At 34.8% G+C, this 21,354-nt stretch overlaps 1 protein-coding gene and 1 long non-coding RNA gene across 2 annotated transcripts in view; both read left to right on the top strand.

The window, feature by feature from the left end:
• LOC118203853 (uncharacterized) overlaps nt 1–21,354 on the top strand; it is a 262,288-nt gene that overhangs the window by 130,326 nt on the left and 110,608 nt on the right. The gene's annotated exons all lie outside the window — the stretch shown is intronic.
• LOC146994170 (uncharacterized) lies at nt 730–10,768 on the top strand. The gene is made up of 5 exons (XR_015044050.1): nt 730–1,356; nt 1,454–1,523; nt 2,877–2,954; nt 3,192–3,257; nt 10,594–10,768. It is a non-coding gene; the product is annotated as an uncharacterized LOC146994170 (long non-coding RNA).

Below are 21,354 nucleotides of genomic sequence, written 5' to 3' on the forward strand. Positions count from 1 at the left end.
ACATTTTTTTCGTTCCTTATTTTCCGGGTGACATTTTTTCCGAACCTTATTTTCCGGGGAATTCTTTCCGTTTCCCTTTTTTCTTGGTGACATTTTTTTCTGCATACCTCAACAACTTGTCCCCGAAGTTTAATTGCAATTCCTTCTAAATGGGGTAGATGATGATATGCTGTTATGAATGTTGCAATGAAAGCAAGTGAAATGATTGAATTCAGCAGAACCATAGAGTTTCGCTTACATTGCGCACTCCATTGATTATACACATAAGCATCTGGTTTGGGTGAGGAACACAGCGTGCTTTAGGGCGGCTTCAAATATATTGTAAAAGCTTTGATAAAAATTATGGTACGCCTTATGCTGCATAGGCGTACCATCATCGTCTTTTTGTATTATATTTAAAATAATACAAAAAGACTTATATTTAAACTTAATCATTTAATAATATTACACAGAAGAGTAAATATATTTATAACAGCAAAAGAAATACTGAAAACTCTGTTTAAAACTTATCGTAAGATACATTCATTTCACAATTTTTATCCCAATATAAGTAATAATATTTTTAATTTATAACAATAACTTGAATTTAAATAAAAATGGATTTCAGGCAATGCTTTATCTGAAAGATAAGAGTTATTAAAGACTGCTAAGCTACAGAACGCGATTTTGGCTTTTAGTCAATATCCTGAGAGACGTACGATTTTTGTCTTAGCAATCTCCTTTAAGGTGGTCTACTACAGCAGCATTACAATACTAAAAATTTTTTTACACGCAGAATCGCTAATTAAGAAACTATGTTGCGTGCAATTTGGCAGAAATATAAAGCAATAGGTCAGTTTTCGAATCACAATGTTAGAATCAGGTTTGAAATGAAATTTACTTAAATATTATATTTTAAAAAAATTAGTTTGAAATACGTAATTTTAATGTGTAGTTTGGAAAGCCATCAATAGATGGCGCTACGGGTTAAAATTTAACATTGTAATCTTATTTCTGCAAAAATTCACGAAGTAATTGATTTTGATATCAGTTATAAATCATATTTTTTTCTAAATAATATTTAGAAGCGTTTCATATATTCCTTTATACACAGTTTTCACTAAACATTGTCAGCTGTCAGCAGAATGACGTTTACGGCAACCCTATTGCATTGCTATTCCGCACTCGTTTTGTTTACATTTATTTGTACTGTGGTCAGTTTGCAAAATATATGCGAAAATATCAAGGACGACCGAAAAAACATCCTGGTTTTAATAAAAGATCCAGAATTCAGCGTAAACGTCGAGCTCAAGAAAAAAATATGAAATTAAATTCCCGAGATGTGGAAGATTCCGAACAAGCGGATGTTTTCGAAAGGTGAGAAATAATTTATTCTTTATATCGACTACCCCGTGTTTATGATTTCGTAGTAAGTTAATTCCGAAGTAAAATATGCGTATTTTTTTTATTGAAGGTCAGAAATTATTGATACAACTGCATCTGTGTCAAAGGAGAATCATTGCCCGGATGATTTTTTTTACAAAGTAAGTTTTTTTTTTTTTTTTTTGTATATGTGTGTATGAGGGGATGCTAATAATTGTTCAATTCTGTTATAAGAATTTATTCCTCCATTCACACTAAATTGTTGGGAAATATTGAAAGGGTAAATTCCAATTCACAAGGAATTGCTTAAATAATTGAATCTTTTCAAAAGTATGAGCATGTTCTTGCGATCTAAATTGAATTCACCATCATTACATGTATTATTGGAAATTTTATAGTCATATGTTTGCTACGAAATGCTTTGTCAGTTACCTATGGTATATTTTAACAGGTGTATGCACATTTATTCATGTGCTCGCTGTTCAACTTGCTTTTTTTTATTATGTCATTTACTTGGATGTTAAAACTTTCTTTTAGCGTTGGAACATTTTATGATCATTTAGTAAAATTTATATATAAATATATATTATTGCTTGTTTATTTATGGTTCTGTGTATTTGTCATGTATGCATGTTGTGAAGTGTAGTTTTTGAAAAATATGTCACAAATGTTAAATTCCACCAAAAGCTGAATTGAATTGATATTGGGATGCAGGTAATTAGAAAATATCTGCTGTGTATTTTGAGCGTAAACCAAACTAGTGCCAAGAATGGGACCAATACGCTCAGGCTTGCTTAGCCTTTTTGCCATTGTCCAAATTGAATTATCTCCAGTATAAAGGGAGTGAATGCTTTCTCTGTATAACATTAAAATATCCGTCTGATCAAAAATCTACCAATAAGAAACTTTTCATATGTTATGTGACAGACTTTCTGCAAACAGAAGTCCTCAGCTCTGTTCTTGTACATGTTTTTTAATTGTGGTTCAGATGTGTACTTCTCAAAGGAATTCTTCTCATAGGAAGATTATCTGAACATTTAAAAACTATATTCTGCTTTTAGGGGCCTAATATTTTATGCCCCTAAAATTAATATTGAAATTTCTAAAATGTTGAAAAATATGTCATCTGGATTCTGTACAAAAAATATAATCCCCTTTTTCATTTCTGCATTTGCAATTCCTGCATTTTCTTTATTCCTACATTTTTTAATTGGAAGGAATTTTATTCGCAGAGCCCTCTAATTTATTCTTACAAATCATGTAGTAATGTACCATTTTAGATAGATATAAATAACACATTTTGTAATTTTTCTAAACTGTGGTTATACAGCATGATATAATAGCTACACAGGGTATGGCGAAACAGTATACAGCAATATCTGTCGCACTGTCTGAGATGGGTGGTAGTCATACATAGCTTAATGCTTAAATTTGTTATGTGTTATTTATTTATTCATGTTTTTTTTTTTTTTTTTTTTAATTATGTTATAGCAGTTTATTTCTTTCATTCTTAGGTCCGGAAGTGAAAAATTTGACTTTTCTACGCCAGAAGTTACAGCTAATGTTCCTAAGACAAACCAGGCTTTCCTGAGGTAAGTTGGTTTATTTTTAAAATAGATATTAGCTGTGCATGATATTACAGTTACTTAATTATGGTTAACTAATTATGTATTAATTTAGAAGTCAAGCAACCAAAATCAGCATTATATTTTCAAATAGTGAATATTTCAAAATATGATGCTGATTTTTGTTGCTTGACTCTCAAATTAATACTTGGTCGGTGTGTTATTGTATCTTAATTAAACTAATTATGGTTCTTTTCTTCTCAGTTCTGATCTGGATATTTCAGTTATTGACTCTGACGTAGAAGGTAGAAATACAAGCTCTCTTTTGGGGTAAATATGTATTTCTCTATGCCAAAATTAAAATGTCATCATTTATGTTTTTCTTTTATGGTGTTACATTATGTTGTTTACATACTGATAGCTATTAAAACTGTTAAATATAATATTGTAGCTATCAAAAAGAGGGGGATGAATTTGATTTGTACCAAATTTGGACGTTTTACATGAAAGAACTTGAAAATAAAAGATTTTTTTAAAAATATATTCATTGAAATCAGTGAAATTTTCAGTCGGGACACTGAAGCAAATGAAAAGATTTTGGGGTTTGATTCTTTTGATGGGAGCCTCATCAATAAGCCTACTATCTTTTTTAAATATTGCTTCTTTTTCATTGTTTTCATGATGTTTTATGTTCCCTTCATGAAAGAGATTTTTAATAATTTAAATTTTGTTAATAAAATATAACAAAATGAAATCTGTGATTATGTGGCTGTTATTTTTTCCATATATATTTATTTGAGGAAAACCACAAATTTTATTATTTTACAGAATTTTTAAGAAAAATATAAGGATAAAATTTTTTAAATAATTCTGATTACTACCTTTGCTTTCCTCTCATAATGTGCCTCAAATTAGAGCAATTAGACAACAAATTTAAGTCGTGATCTTTTTTTTCCAAGTTTTTTTTTTTAGGCTTAGGAGTATAAATTGCTTATCCCCACAAGACAGTGCATCTTCTTAGTATGCAATCCTAAGGCTCCGTTCACATGATGGTATAAATGTCATAGACGCATAATCATAAGGCACAAAATGTGGGAGTTCCATTCACACCTGCGAGAGAGGGTCTAAGCCATAGCCAATTAGAGAAGCTAAATTTGTGCATGCATGTATGTGTCTACAGCTTTCTCTCTCAATAGGTTTTATGTATATGCTCTGATTGGCCGACTCTTATATCAAGTCGGCACAAAGTTGAAAACTTCAAGCTTAATGCCCAAACTAGTTTTTGTGACATAGCAAGGTCTGACTACAAAGCGTTGTTAGTTGGGAATTATGACATTTATACAACGGCTTGAATAGAGCCTTAGAAAGCCATTTGGTAACTGAGTTATCCACCATGAAAGAGTTATTCTTGCCCCTCTGAATTCAGTGTTTACTGGAACACGAACATTTTATACTCAGGTGTAGAGGCCCTTCATGTGAAACCTCCGGCACACAAAGTAGTGACTAATATTGCACGAGCAAATGACACTGCGAGCATGGAAGCAGCAGTTGTGAAGATGACTCATCTTCTTGTAGTAATATACTGGTAATCCAGTGTATTATTATTGTTAATTTATTTGCTATCTGTTGCCTAAATTTCCTAAACCTAATTGCGAATGGGCTGCCTGCATGGGCGTTTTCATGGTTTTCCCCGTGTATATGAGCCATTTCCCTTAGAAAGTCCTCCATGAAAGCATTCCTCCTCTTAGGAAGATCAAGTGCTTTGCTGTCATCAAATAAGCCAAATTTAAACCTAATTTGTAATATTTATATATATTAATTATATATATGTATATATATTGTATATATATATATTTTAGCTTGGAGTCTGAGCCTCTTCAGGAGAACCTTAATGATGAATTTCTGTGTCCTGATTCACCTTTAATTATCGAAAGGGAAGATCGACGAAAGGCAAATCCATTACCATCTGGCAGAACAATTTGCAATATGTCTTTTGTAATAGTGCAGGCTAGGACATTAGAGCAACATTCCCTAAATTGTAAATTTGGAGGATCATTTATTTTTAACAAAGTGATTCGACGTGGTCTTGTCACTACATATAACTATGTATGTGATAAAATTTTATGTGGGGAAATGGCAACAATTTGTTCTGATATGGAGAAAAGCAGCCTAAATCAGCTTGCAGTATTAGGTGCGTTATCTACTGGCAGTGGATTTTCACAAGAGGAGGAAAAGTTTAGCATCATGGAAATTCCGTATATGAGCAACTCGACCTTTGCTTCTTGTGAGCGAACTACTGGCAAAATAATACAGGGATGTGCACAGGAAACTATGTGTGCTGCTATAGAAGAGGAGAAAAGGCAGGCAGAACTTCGCAATGATAAAGATAATGATGGTTATCACTGTATAACTGTCATTGTTGATGGAGGTTGGTGTAAAAGAAGCTATGGGCATGGTTACAATGCTTCAAGTGGCATATCTGTTATTATAGGCATGGTCACCCAGAAAATTTTGTTTGTTGGAATTCGCAACAAAGTGTGCCTTATATGCAGTGCTATTGAAGATGGCAAGATGCCAAATAAAGTGCACCTTTGTTGGCGAAATTGGAATGGGCCTTCTACAGGTATGGAAAGCAGTGCCATTGTGGAAGGTCTGAATTATCTCCAGTGTGTTCATAAAATACGTTGTACTCGACTTGTTGGAGATGGAGATGCTAACACAATGGCCAAAGTGAAAGAAAGCGTTTCATATGGAGGACGGGTGATCAAAGTAGAATGTGCTAACCATGCTGTTCGAAGATATCGCAGAGCTCTTGAGAAAAGAAAAGAAAGCAAAATACTGCGCGCTTCCCAGGGGCTAAAGGAATTGCTGCCCGTAAATTGCTGAAAATTAAAATGCCACTGTTAGTCAGAGGTGCTAGAGTAACTATAAAAGCTCATGCTTTACCTAGCCATTATCAGCACACACAAGAAGCTATTGATGCATTAGTATCTGACTTGAGAAATGGGCCACATCATATATTTGGCAAGCATGATGCTTGTAGTGCTTTTTGTGCAAAGAAAGGTGCAGAGTTGGACAGCACATACAATGAAATTTTTTCCTCGGGTATGTTGCAAGCTATTGAAGCAGAAGTGGGAAGAGTACTGATATCGTGTATGCCATATGGTTTTATTGAATTTTTTACTGATTTCTGCATTATTAATGAGCAATTTTTTCCAGTTTATTGTTTCTGAGATCACAAACTTGGAATATATATTCGAAAGTAGTGGTTCCTCTCACTGCTGCTGAAGAATGTGACCTTGATTTCTTCAAACACCTTAAAATGCTTGCTCATAACGATTTCCTGCAGAAGCAAAAATGAGCATCCAGAGATGAAAGTTTCCAAACTCTTCAAAGCAAGCGGATAGCATTGAACAGCAACCTGGGGATGATGAAAGTCATAAAATCTGGTGACCCGACAGGCAAGAAAATTTAAATGATGATAGCTGCTATAAGTCGATCGGCGGAAGTTCAGATTCCGGCAATGAGCCAAGAAGAAATAAAACTATTTGTCACCAGCCAGAAAGAGTAAGGAAAGTGTCTGCTAACATGAGAATGAAGGTTTTTGATGCTGCAAAAAAGCTGATGGAAATAGAAATGCCAGTACCCAGCCTGACTTCCCCCCCCCCCGGGGGTTGACGTAGAGAACTCTGCGAAGCTACTGGCTAGGATCTGTATCTAGGCAGTCTCGGATTCTGCTACACCAAACAAGTGGCTTGCATTAATCCTATCACAATTCAGGACTCCTGATTCAGCTGGAAGGACATCCATACAATGATATTTGAGAAGAAGACATACAAAATTGAGTATTGTGGAAAGATGATTGCTTATATCTTGAACGTGGATGATCCACTTGTCTACAAAACTCATAACCATTCTAAAAAATAAGGACATCAAATTTCAGTGCATCCTGCTCTCACAAGAGAGAAAGGTGATCATTAGAAGCCTTCCCAGCTCCACATGTTAATGCTGCCTCATGTTGCATAATATAATAATACACACACTGGCCAATCAATAAGAAACCTTTCAGATTTTCATCTGAATGCATGCTAGGGATGAAATATTCAAATTTTTTCTATGATGTGGATTATACTTGGTTAAAATGCCAGTATAAGTAAGGTGTAAGAGTGCTTTTCATGATGAATGAAGTAAAATGGGGAAAAAAGGCGGCAGATCGTTCACCATTTGAAAAAGGGGCTTATTGTTGGTGCACATTTAGTGGGGGCATCGATTTCGAATCCTTCTCTAAAAAATGTAACTGCAGTTCGAGCATAGTTTTCAAAGACAGTGATCGGCGGTATCTCCGATGAATTGTACGGCCGAACACGGATTCAACTATCACAAATCGTCAACCAAGGCTCTTCCCAACAAATTTCAGCTAGAACTATGCGCAGCGAATTGCAGAGGGATAGGAATGCATAGTTTTGGTGCCTGTAAGAAAATCACTCAGTTCTGCCGACATGCAAGACTTCATTTTCAGTGGTGTCGAGAAAAGACACTGGACATCTGAGGATTGGAAATGGGTAATGTGGTGGGATATTACATTATGTATTACATATTAAACATAAGTTATGGGTTACCTCATAACTACAGAAGGTTCCTGTTCGCTGCCAGAAAAGGTTGAAGTAATCTGCAATGTAAATTACCGACAATACATGAGCTTTGTTCATTTATGGGCATGATAAAATTTTATCGATGCTTTTTGAAAAATGCTGCAGAAACTCAAGGAGTCATACACGAAATGTTAAAGGGTGATAAAAAAAGATCATTGTAAAGTTCCATGCACAGATGAAGGTGTTTAGTGTATTTAATTATGGCAAAGCACACTAGGGCTATCTGCCTAAGAGAAGGGATGCCTTCGTGGAGGACTTTCTAAGGGAAACTGGCTCATATACACGTTACACATGGGGAAAACCACGAAAACGCCCATGCAGCCAGTACGTTCGCGGGATTTGAACCTCGGACCGAACTACCAGTGTTCAGCGATTTTACCGCTCTGCCGCTGGTAGGCCTGCACAGATGAAGGAATTCACCAGTTTGAGAAGTGCAAATCTGATTTAGTCAATGGTGCCCTTTTGTGTTTCCCAATGGATTACCCTTTGTGTGCAGATACATCAGACTTTCCTATAGGATCAGTATTGCAGCAATTGGAAGAACAAGAACAAGACTGAAAACCTATTGTGTTCTACTCTAAAACATTAAATAATGCACAGAAGGTTTATAGTACCTATGACAGAGAATTCTTAGGAATATATCTTTCTGTCAAGCATTTTAAACATGTATCGGAAGGACGCAAATTCATCATACTTACTGATCACAAGCCACTGTCATATGCATAGAAGCAAAAGAATGGGAAGGCATAACCCAGACAACAACACCAACTTCAGTATATATCGGAATTTTCAACTGATATTCAGCATATTGATGCCAAAGAAAATTTAGTTGCAGTTGAAGTAGTCTCAGTTACTGGCTATGAAGCAGTAGCAGATGCTCAAGAATATAATGAAGAATTGCAACATTTAATGACAGGTAGTGCTTCACTGAAATTTAAATCATCTACATTAGCATTTTGGAAAACATTAAGATGTGACAGCTCAACAACCAGTATCAGGCCTTTTATTTCAAAGCAATTTAGACAACAAATGTTTCATCAAATTCATAATTTTGCTCCTCTGGTATCAGGACAACTGTCAACGAGATGACTGAAAAATTTATCTTTCCAAATATAAAGAAAGAAATTCACGAATAGACTTAAAGTCCTGTTAATTGTCAAAGGAGCAAAGTCAACAGGCATACAAAATCTAAAATAGCTGAGTTCCAAGCACCTCATGCTAGATTAAGTATTGTGCAAGTTGACCTGATTGGGCCATTACCACCATCTGCTGGTAGGACGTATTATCTGACATTTATTGACCATTTTTCCTGTTAGGGAGAAGTAGTTTCTTTACCAGATATCACAAGAGAAATGGTTGTCAAAGCATTTTACAATCATTGGATTAGCAGATTTGTTGTGCCTAGTTCCATAATCTCAGATCAAGGAAGACAGTTTGAGTCGCAGCCTTTCAAGAGCCTTGCAAAAGTATGTGGTGCTAAAGTTTTACGTTCCACTCCATACCACCCACATTGCAGTGGGAAAATTGAGCAGTTTCTCAGAACTTAAAAAAATGCAATAAAGGCTCACAGCAACATCAGATGGACAGAAATCCTTCTAGGATTCAGAGTTGCAATATGTCCTGATACTAATCACTCTGTAGCTCAAATGGTATATTTTATGCAAATAAGGTTACCATGTGAGTTTTTCGACTACCTACCACTAAAACTAAACCTGAACCATTTGTAACAAATTTACTGTCTTTTATGGATCAGCACCAGTTTATCAACTGCTAACAAACATAAAATATTTATGCATAAAGACTTGAGATCATGTTCTCATGTGTTTGTGAGAACTGATCGTGTGAAAAAGGCACTTGAATTTGCTTATTGAGGGACCATTTTTTTGTGGTGAAAAAATATGATAAATATTTCCGAGTCTTAATTAAGGACAGACAAGTTAACATTTCATTGACAGACTGAAACCAGCTTATTTGTTACTTTCGAACAAATTACTAGAAACAGTGACTAAAAATAAAAAACCATTTCACATTTCATGTACCCAAAATTCTGATATTGTATCTAACGTCAAATCTATTATTCTAGGTGGTATGAAAATCAGAAAATGTGTTGGATTTAAGGACTAATGTTTTGTATATTTTGCTATACTTCATCATCTTCTAAATATTAGTAAATATATATCTGCATTAGTGATAATCAGCTGTGAGCACATAGTGCACCATCTGCAACTCATTTGGGTATAAACTATGCTAGTGATTATAATGTCCTTGCTTTTTCCCATATGCCATATGTTGCATGAAATTTTGTTATATGAATCTAGCTTCCTGTGAGGAATTTCTGTGATCTTTCTAGTATGTATGGTCAAGAATTAGGCTTGTGATATACTGTCATGATTTTGCCCACATGTTCCCTGAATATACTACCATTTCCTTAGGAAGACTTCCAAGAAGAATACTGTTGTGAGTTCTAAGCCTAACTATGGTTTGGAACTGTTTATAATGAATTATTGGGATTCTGCACATGTAATGTGGATGCAATTCTATTTCCATTTAGAAGATTTTCTGCAAAGGCAATGCTTTAGCTGTGAGATAATTCTGTTTTGGAAATAAAACTGATATTTATTTAGATTTGTGGTATTTATAAGGCAGTTTATCAATAGCAGGTAGCATCTTGCCTCTTTGCTTTGATCAGGGCCTGTGCAACCAGTGGTAGTCAAAATTTTATAATTTAGCAGAGGGCACTGAGCAGCAAAATTTAGAGGCAAAAAAATGTTCAGAACTTACGAAGACATCAGCCAGCAGAATTTAGGATATGCAGAGATTGCACTGAGTGGCAATAGTGCCATATGTTACATTTGCTATCTGCATTATTAATTTGTGAAACAATTTCAGCTGCTTGAAAATGCATTTTTCTGTTAGAAATTTGTATTTCTTGCAATTTCTTTTTTTTTGGGGGGGGGGTCGAGAATATGGTGTTAAAAATATTTTATCATTTTCTTTTTTTTTTTTCTTTTCAGGTGAAAATTTTGTGCATGATTTGGCTTTCATTGAGACGTCTTTGGGTCAGGAGTTACTAAGGAAGAGAAACTTACATGCAGGTTGAAGGATGCAGTGTCAAATGTATAAGGAATATAAAAGATGCTGTATATTAGTATAAGTTTGAATAACCATAATAAAAAAATTTCTTGAAAATTGTGTTTTTTCTGCGAGTTATTAAAATTGGAAATAATTAATTACAATATTTATGAAAATTTTCGAAAATAAAAATACAAGTAGTATTTAAAAAGTACTGCAAAACTCATTTTTAAGTAGAAAAATTATTCTCAGATGAAATTCTTTATGCAAAAGGATTCGATTATGCAAAAGGACTTTTTTAGTATTTGAAAGGTTCATTTGAATCCAACAACTGAAACTAACGTATCCCCAGTTTATTGATACCAACCATTTTGTTGGTATCAATGAACCCACTACTTTCTAAAAGCATTTCTGTCAATTACTAAGGGCTAATGAACAAGTGTTGAATTCTCAAGATGAATGTTGCCGAAACAGAATAAAGTGTACTTCAGAACATTCTGCAGTAGCTCAAACAAAGTCACGGACCTCATCTATACTGTAGTCAGAGAGAAATTATTCCCCTTCCTTTTCTTTCAAAAGCTGAGTTTCCAAACGCACAACGGGAGGCCGTTGCTAAAAGCTGTGGAACCAGTTTTATAGCTATTTTTAGCAACTTGTGAGCTGTTTTTCAGATAACACAGTAAATCTCGGGGAGGGGGAATTTGAAATCATGATCACTGCCGGTACGGCAGAATTTACGTACAGCAAAATTGTAAAATTCAGCGAAGCATCAAGCAATAAAATTTTAGAATTTTGTGGGAAGGGCACTTGACAACAGAATTTATTGCGTACAAAGTCAGCAAAATGCATAGCGCCGTACCTGATTCATGATACAGCAGTATTCATTACCAATAGCAAACTTGTTTGAGGATAAGTTCGAAAAAATGTTTTCTAGTTGTTACCTAAAATCGATAAACAATAATCTTTGAAAGATTATTCGATTATATCGTTACTAATATGGTAAAAATTTGAAAAGCAATCAGAAGCCGTATCTCTAGGGTCTTCAAGTCACGATTTGTTTTTATTTGTTCGAATATGATATTTATATCTCTCTTCCTACAAGTATGTATTTTCGTACGTATAAAGTATCAAAAATAATAAAAGTAATTAATAAATTTTCTCTAGTTGCCCTGAAAACTACATCTGAATATAAAGATAAGAAAGACATCAGTAAATTGCTGTTGTTATTTGCTGATCATAATGGTAATCAACCGAACATGATCACATATACCGTCTTCAAAACTTTGATTTTTATCAAGCTTCATATAAATACTAGGTTTTTGTTAGTCACGTAATTTGACATCCTAAATTTAAGATGACAGATGAAATAATGACTAGTTCTGAATTAGCTCACTCAGGAAGTAAAATTTTCTCCTTCCCGTCAATATAGCATATTTATAGCTCCCAATGATGGCGATCACTAACTAAATATGTTATGGATTAGAACCCTATTGCACTCCATAAGTTTTTCTTTATTCGCTTTATGTGCATGCATGCATGCTTGGTTGTGGAAGAAATTAAAAAGCCCCCCCCCTTTTTTTTTTTACTTAGGTTATTCGAATGTATACGCCAGACATTTATTTGTTGAACTGTAGTTATAATTTGGAACGTGGTGCTAGAGCCGTTGGAGCCGAACCGAACGTCAGTTTGTTTAGAATTATAGAGTTTGATTACGCCAAAGCAGGTGAATTTGGAAAAACCAAAATCGGTCATGCATCCAACTCGTTATCGAGGCTTGAACTCCGGATGAACTACCAGTGTTCGGCGGCTCGCTTGCTAGAACTGCGTTAGGCTCTTTGAATGTAGCAAAGCCACGAGGGTTACCTTCTTAAGATGGCAGGCCTTCGTGGAGTCATTTTCTGAAGGCTTAGATTAGGTTATTATGGCAAAGCACAGTAGGATGCCTTCATGTTGAACTTTCTTAGAGAAATTGACAACCCATACACGTTACACATACAGAAAATTATGAAAACGTCCATGCAGCCGGCCCGTTAGCCTTTATTCGAATCCAGGTCGAAACTACCAGTGTTCAGCGATTTAATTCCTCTACCGCGGGAGGGCCTAATTGCTGAAGGGAACTGGCTTGTATTCATGTTACACACGGTGAAAACAAACAATGCAACCAGCTGATTCGTCTGGCATCGAACCCAAACCAGTTCGAACCCAAACCAGTTCGAACGAAACCAGTTCCAGTATTCAGTAGTTTTAACCACTCGGCCACTGGTGGCGTGTGGTAGGAGCCACAGATAATGTACTGAGTAGCAAAAATCCCTAATAGTGGCCCTGGTTACTAGTAGGATTGTAAGTATATTGGTAATCATCCAATCTACAGCAAGGAAATTTCGGAGCTTAATTGTAAAGTCAAATGCGACACTCCGATAAACGTGGTATATGTAGAGATGGAAAAATTTATTATTTAAAATACTTGTATTTATTAGTAAACATTTTATAAAATTTATTCTTAATTTAGCGTTTAAGAATTCTAAGAGAGTTATCTGAGTATTTTTTCCTCCTTTGGTAATCCAATAAAATTGAGTAAATTTATGTTCTGTAATATCTTTGCGTGTTATATACATAGTTTTTTTTTTTTTTTTTTTCTTTCAAAGTTAGACAAGTTTACACAAACAATATAGGTCGAAAAGGGAGTTGGTCTGCGCCCGGTGAGCCTGTCGGCAGCGTCGCAAAGCGTAATTTGACTAACGAAAAGATCATGCTTTGGATCTGGTGATCTGGATAGTCACTTGTGTTGAAAAATAAATTTATTTCAACAACATAGGCCAAAAATTTAGTTGATCTGCGCCCGTGAGTCCGTCGGCAGCATCGTAAAGCGTAATTTGACTAACAAAAAGATCATTCTTTTGTATTTGGTGGGATTGCCGTGGTATTAATCACAAATAGTATATGGAAAAAGGTAAAACCCTTGACAGTAAAGGATACAACGAGATGCTAGTGCATGTTGACGCTGCTATCAAGGAAAAGAGTCGAATTGAGTTCCGGCGCAGAAAGGTAACGTTCCATCAAGATAATACCATACGTGTCTGCATTCACCGGCTAGCCTCTGTACGGACTCGAAAGGGATCTTTCACCACATCCACCATATAACCCCGACATCGCACGTTCGGACTTTCAGCTACATCTTGCTGGTCCTATTTTCACTTCTGCACAAGACGTCCGAAATGAGGTTGACCTGTGTTTGGACTCGGGCCACCAAGTTTCCGAGCCGAAGGTTTTGAAAAACTACCAAAAAATTGGCAGAAAAGCATAGATTTTTGGTAGTGATTACTATCCGCACTAAAGGTACTGACTGCTTTTTTTTCATAACTTTATGAAGAACGTTCGTGCTTAAAATTTTCGTTACAACCATTAAATTCTGTAATTTATGAATTCCTTCCCACTTCTCATGTATTTATCAACTGTTCTTTATGAACCTGATATTCCTACAATTATCAGCTGTACTTTATAAATCTGATATGTAGAAACGCAATTTGATTTTATGCATTTCAGTATCAAGTGAAATCTTTAAACTAATCGTTCATTATAACACTTTATGTTGTTTTCATTCAAAGCTGAACTCAGATAATGTGCCGAGGTTGAACTACCAGTAATAGGCGACTTTAGCGCTCGCCCGCTAGAATTTAGAGAGGAACTGAGTGCTAGAATTGGGTTAGGCTCTTTGAATATAGCAAACCCACGAGGTGGCAGATAGCAGATGCTTTCGTGGAGGAAGTTTCTGAAGGCTTAGTTTAGTTTATAGCAAAGCTCCCCATACACGTTACACACGGGGAAGATTATGAAAACGCCCATGTAGCCAGCCCGTTCGCCTTGATTCGAACCCAGGTCGGAACTACCAGTGTTCAGCGATTTAACCGCTCGGCCGCGGGTGAGCCTAATTGCTGAAGGAAACTGGGTCGTATTCATGTTGCACAACAGGAAAACAAACCATGCAGCCAGCTGGTTCGCCTGGGATCGAACCGAAACCAGGTCGAACTTCCAGTAATCAATATTCTTAATCACTCAGCCACTGGCGGCGCGTGGCAGAAGTAAGAGCCACAGATATTGTAGTGAGCAGCAAAAACCTCTAATACTGGCTCTGGTTACTAGTAGAATTATATATTGGTAATAATCCAATCTACAGCAATGAAATTTCGGAGCATAATTGTGAAGTTAAATACGACACTCCGATAAACGTGATAAAGATGAAAAATTTTTTAAAAAAGGAAACTTACTATGCAAATACATGTATTCATTAGTAAACATTTTATAAAATTTATTCTTAATTTAGCGTTTATGAATTCTCAGAGAATTATCTCATCGAATTATTTTTTTCTCCTCTGGTAATCCAATATAATTGATTAAATTTATGTGCTGTTAATATCTTTGCCTGTTATGTACATAGTTTTTTTTTTTTTTTTTTCCGTTCAAAGTTAGATAAAACTGAACGTACGTTACACTGAAATTACTTTGTCTAGAAAGTAAGCGCTTGAGTAGAAACAGATGTTGGGTTTTATTTTTAGAAGACAGGAGATCGCTTTCTGTAAAGTAATGTTATAAAATTTTGAATTTGAAATAATCGTACTTCGTTTTTAGTAGCGCAGAATGATAAAGATTTAATGAGAATATAGCAAAGCATCTTTTTAGAGACGCTGTTATAATTTTGCTATTTTATTTTTTTATGGTAGGTCAAGGAAAAAGGCAGGCTGCTAAATACGGTAACAGCACATTACTCTGTTTCATATATAGCGAATCCGCTCTGAAATGAGGCACGAAGCGGTAAAGTAGCTGAACACCAGTATTTCGGTCCGAGTTTCGAATCCCGCGAAGGGACTGGTTGCGCTTTCGTGGTTTTACCCTGTGTAACGTGTCTAGGAGCCAATTTCCCTTAGAAAGTCTTCCACGAAGGCATCCTTTCCCTTAGGCAGATAGATCGTACCGGTGTTTATTTTATCAACAGTACTGGTTATTTTTAAAAATGATCATCCTAGAAAGGTGATTGCCAAAAAGTATTCACTTCGCATATTTATACGTTATGCATGAATATACTCTTTTTAGTCAATCTAATATATATAAATTACTAATGCTTTAAAAAAATTCAATTTTCAATATTCTGTTTCCTATTTGTTCCTGTTCAATGAAACAGATTCATACACAGCAAATCCAAATGCATCGCTACAGGAAGATGATAAACCAGCACAGTACGTAATTACAGTTACATCCGGAAAAGAGTAGATATACATATAAATACATAATATATATATACGGTATACAACGATATACAATATATATATATATTATCGTTTTTTAGGATGTATCTATAATATGTATCATTTTACTTTATTAAAATATAATATTCAATTTTGTAATTTAGGAATTTCTTCTCCCTTATCATGTATTATCAGCTTGTACTTTATAAACCTGATACCCCTTCAATTATCAGCTGTATTTTATAAACCTGAAACATAGAAACGCAATTTGATTTTATGCATTTCAGTATCAAGTGAAATATTAAAACTGATTGTTCATTATAACACTTTATGTATTCATTCAAAGCGGATCTCAGATAATGTGCCGCAAATTATTTCCACACTAAGTTTTTTGTGCAAATAATACGTCCTGCTAGTGTTTTTGTAATAAAATGCATGTTATTAATTGATTTCGAATTTTCGTTGCATCTTGATATTGCTGCCAAAAGATATTCAATCAACAATAGTATCTTTTACTACGTTTATGTGTGTGGATACATAGACCATTTCTCCGTGTACTAGAAAAATTTGATAATGATTTATCCACTTTTGAAGTAAAAAAATAATAGTTAGGAGTGTTATACGATTTTATAATACAAGTAAAAAATATATATAAAGCTCTGGAAAGTGCTAACACATATTTATGGAATATTATGGATGGTAATTTATGAAATATTATGGATGGATGAGTAAATGGAATATTATGTGCGTGCTATATATGTATACACATATCATCAAGTATAAAATCATTTATATATAATTTTTATGTCGCGATGAAATTTGTTTTCTTCCGCAAAATAACGGCAAATTATGAAACATTACGCAACATTGAAAAGCGTGATGAACAAATTTTGCGAAAAGAAATAGCGACTGCTGCACGTATCTCACAGATATCTTTCATTCAACACAAAGGTGAAAAAGTTCTATTCCTGTTCAAAACATACCCTGCAGTCTGAGTCACAGACGGAAGAAATGACAGCAGGTCTTTTGTTCAACTGAGGGGATGTGTTTTATGGCTTACTCACTTTCCCGCCAAACAAGTACAGAGGAAGGAAGCGTCGTTGCCATAGTAACCAGGCTGTAGGTAGTCTTACAGATTTGAGTCTTTATCGCTCAACGTTCGTAGCGCCATCTGTTATTAAAAATCGACATGAGAAAGGGGTATTAAACGCTCTTAAACGATTTATTGCAATTTGCTATTGGAATATAAAATTTAATTATTTTATCTGCATTATTCAACTATTTTAACTTTGTGAAATTCGAATGCATTGAATACTGTCAGTCGTTTTTAAAACGGCAGTCTTTATTGTAGATAGTTTTGATCTGCTAAGTAAATAGTCGCCGTTTTCAAAAATACCGATCACTTTTACAGATGGACTTCTAAGGAAGATGGTCACCATAAGAAGATTCCTTGTATTTAATTTGTATTTAAAACAGAAAATGGAGCGTGTATTTCCGACTTGTTAAATAGTATTTGTATCTTGGATATATAGTTGAAAACAAAATTGATATCTTACAGAAAGAAATTATTGCCTTCTGTTATTTTTTATTAATTTACTTTTATGTCATTGGGATTATCATTTAAGTATAAAATTATTTTTAAATTTTTATTTTAATTCTGAGTTTATTAGTTTATGGATTAGAATTTTATGAAAACTTCAATAACCCTTTAGATAACTCCATCACATTTAAACATTTTCATAAGCAATAAATTACATTCAGAAGTCAAACAACAAAAATCAGCGTTATACCTACAAAATTTTCACAGGACTAGTTTCGAAGGTTTTACCGAACCATCATCTTCAGCTGCAAAACCGCAAATGAACAAGATAGGAAATAATGATTAGATAAGAAAAGAAAGCCTGAACAAGAATAAGCAAGTGGCACCATCTGTTGGCGAAACCAGAACTAAAACATAATTTCTCTAAAAGCCGAAGGCAAATTTGGATTGGAATTAGGATCGTTAACTAGAACAGAAAGATTTTTATGAATGTGAAATGCCTCTAGAAAATCCAGTTCTCCAATGGAAGATGTTTTTTGAATAATTTTGGCAGCAGAAAAATTGAAAGTGTGATTTTCGGACCAGCAATGTTGAGCAACAGAAGACTTCTGTGTTTCCTTTTTTCTAACATATGCCTCATGTTCTTTGACGCGAAATTTTAAGGCTCTCTTAGTTTGGCCAATGTAAATTAAACCACACTGGCAAGGAATCCTATAAATACCCCAGGAATTCATATCCGGAATGGGGTCCTTGAGTATAGAAGTTGGAATTTTATTGATGGGAGAATAAACAACCCGAAAGTTAAATTTCTGCAAAATATGTGCAACTTTATAGCTAATTGATGGAAAGAAGGGAATGACAGCAGAATTTTTATAATCTCCTAAAATAAGAGTGTGGCTTTTAGTGTGTTCAGATGAGAATTTTTTAACTGCTTGATTAATAATGTTGGGTGAAAAGCCCCTGTCAATAGCTATTGCTTTTAAATAATTTAGTTCTTCATCAAGGGCTAGTTTGGAGGAGCAAACTTGAAGAGCACGAAAAACATAGGAATAAAATGAAGCTAACTTTTGTTTAGTCGGATGACATGATTTAAAGTGTGGTGGAAAGCAAATTGATGAAGGTTTACGGTAAACTGTAGTACTGAAGTTGGATGTGTTACGTGTGACCAGAATGTCGAGAAACGGAAGAGAATTGCAAGTCTCAAGTTCAAAAGTGAACTGAATAGCAGGATCAATAGAATTCATTGTTGAAAGAACTTTATTTAAATCATCTTTATTACCTTCAAACAGGGTAAAAGTATTGTCTACGTAGCGGAACCATGCCGGGAAGTTTAAAGTTTCAAACAATTTTGATTCATAATAATGCATGTAGATATCAGCCAGGATGGGACTGAGGGGGCTTCCCATGGCTAATCCCTCAGTTTGCTTGTAATATTTATTTTGGAAAACAAAATGTGTTTGTTTCAAACAGAGTTGAGTGAGAGAAATTAGCTCCTCAATTTCGATGCAAGAGAAATGAAATTCGCGAAGTCTGGTTTCTAGACATCTTAATGCACCCTCCACTGGGACATTGGTGAATAATGATTTTACATCAAAAGAAACCATGAGTAAATTACTAGGCGAAATGTTTTTAACCTTTTTTACAAACTCTATTGAATTTTTTATGGTGTAAATGTTATTGTCTAATAGAGTGGAAAATCTAGAAACTAAATATTTAGCTAAAGGATACGAGGCAGTACCTAAATTTGATACAATAGGGCGGAAAGGAATACCACTTTTATGAATTTTGGGAAGAGCATATAATCTGGCACAATTCGCAACAGATGGGATAAGCGAATGTTTTAAGTTGCTTGAAATGATTTGCGAAGATTTGATCGCAGTTTTTATTTTGGATAAGTCCGAAGTTGAAGGATCTTTAGGGATCGGATTATATGGTCCTTCGTTTAAGAGTTTAGTGACACCATCGATGTAAGTGTTCTTATCCATGACGACTATCTGGCCACCTTTGTCGGCCTTTGAAATGATAATATCCGGGTTAGAATGAATTTCGCGCATTGTAGCTCTTTCTCTCGCAGTTAGATTTGGTTTCAAAGATTTATTATTGAATTTCACATTATGAGCGATAAGATGCCTAATCATTTCTTTCTGTGAATCTGAAACTTTACTGAACTTGAAAGCTTTTTCGATAGGAGCCAAAATCTTTGGAATCGAGGGTTTACAGGTTTGTGAGAAGTTAAAATTATATTTTAGAATTCTCTCTTGTTCTTCTGAAAGACTAACATTAGAAATATTAACTATTGGCTTGATGTTTACAATGGGAAGATTTTTTGAACTACTTGAACTGGAAGACTGTAAAAGAAGTTTTTCGAATTTAACTGCAAGGGTGCTTTTATGACGGTTAACTGCATTCTCCGTTCTAGACCAAGACTTTTGTTCAAGGGCAGTGAATTTTGGATATGATTTAGCGAGTTCCAGATGAAGCTTATAGAGTTCATGTTCAATTTTGGACAATTCTTGACGTGTATCCCTTATCACGGACCGAAGTAAGGCAAGCTTGCAATTTAACAGAATTATTGAAACGCGAATCGAAGGTTTTTGATTAGATTTGATTTGAATAAAATTGGGGATCAATTTTTTACATTTACATTTAAGTAAAAAGTCAAGATGATTCAGGAATTTTTGCCGTTTCAGGCGTAATTTAGTGAAACGATTAACGGATGAAGGCATGATAAACAATGCAGAAAATCAAGCTAAACTAACTGAGCAATAATAAAGTACACACAAAACAGTAGTGGTATTCCTTTCCGCCCTATTGTATCAAATTTAGGTACTGCCTCGTATCCTTTAGCTAAATATTTAGTTTCTAGATTTTCCACTCTATTAGACAATAACATTTACACCATAAAAAATTCAATAGAGTTTGTAAAAAAGGTTAAAAACATTTCGCCTAGTAATTTACTCATGGTTTCTTTTGATGTAAAATCATTATTCACCAATGTCCCAGTGGAGGGTGCATTAAGATGTCTAGAAACCAGACTTCGCGAATTTCATTTCTCTTGCATCGAAATTGAGGAGCTATTTTCTCTCACTCAACTCTGTTTGAAACAAACACATTTTGTTTTCCAAAATAAATATTACAAGCAAACTGAGGGATTAGCCATGGGAAGCCCCCTCAGTCCCATCCTGGCTGATATCTACATGCATTATTATGAATCAAAATTGTTTGAAACTTTAAACTTCCCGGCATGGTTCCGCTACGTAGACAATACTTTTACCCTGTTTGAAGGTAATAAAGATGATTTAAATAAAGTTCTTTCAACAATGAATTCTATTGATCCTGCTATTCAGTTCACTTTTGAACTTGAGACTTGCAATTCTCTTCCGTTTCTCGACATTCTGGTCACACGTAACACATTTATTATTTAAAAGCAATAGCTATTGACAGGGGCTTTTCACCCAACATTATTAATCAAGCAGTTAAAAAATTCTCATCTGAACACGCTAAAAGCCACACTCTTATTTTAGGAGATTATAAAAATTCTGTTGTCATTCCCTTCTTTCCATCAATTAGCTATAAAGTTGCACATATTTTGCAGAAATTTAACTTTCGGGTTGTTTATTCTCCCATCAATAAAATTCCAACTTCTATACTCAAGGACCCCATTCCGGATATGAATTCCTGGGGTATTTATAGGATTCCTTGCCAGTGTGGTTTAATTTACATTGGCCAAACTAAGAGAGCCTTAAAATTTCGCGTCAAAGAACATGAGGCATATGTTAGAAAAAAGGAAACACAGAAGTCTTCTGTTGCTCAACATTGCTGGTCCGAAAATCACACTTTCAATTTTTCTGCTGCCAAAATTATTCAAAAAACATCTTCCATTGGAAAACTGGATTTTCTAGAGGCATTTCACATTCATAAAA

Source organism: Stegodyphus dumicola, chromosome 11 (genome assembly GCF_044657685.1).
Source record: "Stegodyphus dumicola isolate Sdum_Otavi_A_Nest chromosome 11, ASM4465768v1".
NCBI lineage: Eukaryota > Metazoa > Arthropoda > Arachnida > Araneae > Eresidae > Stegodyphus > Stegodyphus dumicola.